The sequence below is a fragment of the Procambarus clarkii genome, chromosome 57, assembly GCF_040958095.1.
Source record: "Procambarus clarkii isolate CNS0578487 chromosome 57, FALCON_Pclarkii_2.0, whole genome shotgun sequence".
NCBI lineage: Eukaryota > Metazoa > Arthropoda > Malacostraca > Decapoda > Cambaridae > Procambarus > Procambarus clarkii.
This window is the reverse complement of record NC_091206.1, coordinates 27,838,316-27,843,109: the sequence shown is the minus strand read 5'-3', so window position 1 is coordinate 27,843,109 and position 4,794 is coordinate 27,838,316.

Genomic DNA, 4,794 nt, shown 5'->3' with positions numbered 1-4,794 from the left:
CATTAATTGGCTGTTGATTGCTGGTGTTGACTTTTTAATGTGTAGTGCCTCGCAAACGTCAAGCCGCCTGCTATCGCTGTATCTATCGATGATTTCTGTGTTGTTTACTAGGATTTCTCTGGCGATGGTTTGGTTGTGGGAAGAGATTATATGTTCCTTAATGGAGCCCTTTTGCTTATGCATCGTTAAACGCCTAGAAAGAGATGTTGTTGTCTTGCCTATATACTGGGTTTTTTGGAGCTTACAGTCCCCAAGAGGGCATTTGAAGGCATAGACGACGTTGGTCTCTTTTAAAGCGTTCTGCTTCGTGTCTGGAGAGTTTCTCATGAGTAGGCTGGCCGTTTTTCTGGTTTTATAGTAAATCGTCAGTTGTATCCTCTGACTTTTGTCTGTAGGGATAACGTTTCTATTAACAATATCTTTCAGGACCCTTTCCTCCGTTTTATGAGCTGTGGAAAAGAAGTTCCTGTAAAATAGTCTAATAGGGGGTATAGGTGTTGTGTTAGTTGTCTCTTCAGAGGTTGCATGGCGTTTCACTTTCCTTCTAGTGATGTCTTCGACGAATCCATTGGAGAAGCCGTTGTTGACTAGGACCTGCCTTACCCTACAGAGTTCTTCGTCGACTTGCTTCCATTCTGAGCTGTGGCTGAGAGCACGGTCGACATATGCGTTAACAACACTCCTCTTGTACCTGTCTGGGCAGTCGCTGTTGGCATTTAGGCACATTCCTATGTTCGTTTCCTTAGTGTAGACTGCAGTGTGGAAACCTCCACTCTTTTCCATGACTGTTACATCTAGAAAGGGCAGCTTCCCATCCTTTTCCATCTCGTAAGTGAAACGCAGCACGGAACTCTGCTCAAATGCCTCCTTCAGCTCCTGCAGATGTCTGACATCAGGTACCTGTGTAAAAATGTCGTCAACATACCTGCAGTATATGGCCGGTTTCAAGTTCATGTCGACTAAGACTTTTTGCTCGATGGTACCCATGTAGAAGTTTGCAAACAGGACACCTAGGGGAGAACCCATGGCGACCCCATCTACTTGCTTATACATGTGCCCATCCGGGCTCAAGAAGGGTGCCTCTTTAGTACAAGCTTGGAGTAGTTTCCTTAGAATATTTTCTGGTATGTCAAGAGGAGTACAGGCTGGATCACGATACACTCTGTCGGCTATCATCCCGATTGTCTCGTCCACAGGTACGTTGGTTACCAACGTACCTGTGGTATATATATATATATATATATATATATATATATATATATATATATATATATATATATATATATATATGTCGTACCTAGTAGCCAGAACGCACTTCTCGGCCTACTATGCAAGGCCCGATTTGCCTAATAAGCCAAGTTTTCCTGAATTAATATAATTTCTCAAATTTTTTTCTTATGAAATGATAAATACCTTCCCCGATATCCTTAAAAAAGCTAGAGTAACGCCAGTTCATAAAGGAGGTAATCCGTCAGACATAAACAACTATAGACCAATATCGAACCTACCCATACTATCAAAAATATTTGAAAAAATTATCTATAAACAGCTCTACTCCTATCTCGTAAAATTCGACATTCTTAGCCCCTGTCAGTTTGGCTTCTGCTCTCAAAAGAGTACCAACGATGCAATTATTAGTCTCCTTGATATAATTTACTCAGCTCTTGACAAAAATGAGTTTCCAATTTGACTCTTCATTGACCTGAGAAAGGCCTTTGATACTGTTAATCACGATTACCTATTAAGTAAACTCCATCATTATGGAATCCGAGGCCATGCACTGGACTATATCCAATCCTATCTTAGTGATAGACACCAATGTGTAGCCATCAATAATATAATCTCTCCCATTCTACCAATAACCGTTGGAGTGCCACAGGGCAGCATCTTGGAACCCGTTCTATTTCTTATATACATTAATGATCTGCCTAATGTCTCTAACATTCTGAAACCTATTTTGTTTGCTGATGATACTACCCTCATCTACTCCAACCCCAACCCACATACACTAAATGGTGTTGTTAATAATGAACTAAAAAAAGTCCACTTATGGATGTCAACCAACAAACTAACACTTAACATAGAAAAGACCTACTACATCCTATTCGGAAGCAAATCTACAAATGCAATTCAACTTCAGTTTGACAATGTAAACATTAGCAATAAAAATGATGGAAAGTTTCTTGGCATATTCCTAGACAAGAGACTCAACTTCAGTACCCACATACAACACATAACTAAGAAAGTCTCTAAAACAGTTGGTATACTCTCCAAAATCAGATATTATGTTCCTAACTCTGCTCTCACCTCTCTATATTATGCACTAATCTATCCCTATCTCAACTATGGTATCTGTGCATGGGGTTCAACCACTGCAAACCACCTCAAGTCCATCATCACCCAGCAAAAATCTGCTATCAGAATAATATCAAATTCTGCTTTCAGACAACACACAGCCCCCTTGTTTAACTCCCTAAACATGCTGAACATAATCTCACTCCACAAATTCTCTTGTGTCAACTACATTTACAAAACCCTGTTCTTAAATGCAAATCCTTGTCTGAAACTCTTCTTGGACAGATGTAATAGGACCCATTATCACCACACCAGAAATAAATATCTCTTTGATATCCCCAGAGTTAAACTTAATCTGTGTAAACACTCTATGCAAATAAAGGGACCCAGTTTATGGAACTCACTCCCTACTGAATTGAAAAGCTGTCCAACTTTTACATCATTCAAAATCAATACTAAAAAGTACCTAATTTCATCTTCATAGTTTTTCACTTTTTGCCTTAAAATTCCACTGTATCAATTGCTACCCAATCTCCCAACCTTTATGTTCCCAATTTGAACATCTTTACCATTGTGATCATTGCTGTTTTCTTATATGTGCCGCCAATCTGTTGTATGGTGTTTATAAATCTTGTTTATCTGTATCTTTTGCTACCCAGTCTCCCAATCTTTATGTACCCAATCTGAACATCTTTACCATTGTGATCATTGCTGTCTTATATGTGCTGTCAATCTGCTGTATTGTGTCTATTAACCTTGTTTAAATTACTAATCAAGCTGTCAATGTAATCAATCAGAGCTTTAATATAACAATATGCTTTAATATACCTACTTATCTCTCTCATCTCATTTTCTCTTGTAATGTTTCTTTATCATTTATCAATTCTGATTGAAATTACCTACTTAAAATTATCTGCTAGATTAAGGACCTGCCCGAAACGCTGTGCGTATGTTTGTTACATAGGAATGTGCCTAAACAAACATAGGAATGTGCCTAAATGCCAACAGCGACTGCCCTGACAGGTACAAGAGGAGTGTTGTTAACGCATATGTCGACCGTGCTCTCAGCCACAGCTCAGAATGGAAGCAAGTCGACGAAGAACTCTGTAGGGTAAGGCAGGTCCTAGTCAATAACGGCTTCTCCAATAGTTTCATCGAATACATCATAAGAAGGAAAGTGAAAAGCCATGCAACCTCTGAAGAGACAACTAACACAACACCTATACCCCCTATTAGACTATTTTACAGGAACTTCTTTTCCACAGCTCATAAAACGGAGGAAAGGGTCCTGAAAGATATTGTTAATAGAAACGTTATCCCTACAGACAAAAATCAGAGGATACAACTGACGATTTACTATAAAACCAGAAAAACGGCCAGCCTACTCATGAGAAACTCTCCAGACACAAAACAGAACGCTTTAAAAGAGACTAACGTCGTCTATGCCTTCAAATGCCCACTTGGGGACTGTAAGCTCCAAAAAACCCAGTATATAGGCAAGACAACAACATCTCTTTCTAGGCGTTTAACGATGCATAAGCAACAGGGCTCCATTAAGGAACATATAATCTCTTCCCACAACCAAACCATCGCCAGAGAAATCCTAGTAAACAACACGGAAATCATCGATAGATACAGCGATAGCAGGCGGCTTGACGTTTGCAAGGCACTACACATCAAGAAGTCAACACCAGCAATCAACAGCCAATTATTGCACAACTATATTCTACCCACCTCAAGACTCCGCTCCAATATAGAAGCATCAAGAAATATGGACCAATAGGCTTTCTACAAACACTTCTATTCAATACCCATTGTTTGTGTTCTGTCTTGTGTTGATACTTTTAATACCCTATTAATATCCCCTCTTGTTCTGTCTTGTGTTAATGCCACATCACCCCTCCCACCTCACTCAAATGTAGATATAAAATCGGAGATACGTAAGTTCTAATCAGTTGTGTATTTGTGAACTAAAGTCTTTGAAAATGTAATAAGTTTTACGAAACGCGCCCGTGTTGCGTCAGACTAGAAATAAAAATGAATTTTGGAGAATTGATTTTTGATTTACCTCCAACAGTGAAGCGTAATGTACGAAAGATTGAGAAAATTCGTGTTAGAATTATTAATCTTACTTTTTCGGTCATATTTAATAACATATTATATATATATATATATATATATATATATATATATATATATATATATATATATATATATATATATATATATATATATATATATATATATATATATATATATATATATATATATATATATATATATATATATATATATATATATATATATATATATAACTTTTAAAAATGTATGTGCAAGCGTCCACTTCTGCCTACAGCCCGGATAATGATGTGCCTTACTACAGCTTGCCGCAGAACTGCTGAAATGCAAAATTTATTCATATGTGCATATATCTACTCGACATGGAAAACGATATTTTCGATGCTGATATTTCCCTATTTTCTATGTTCATAGATCCAC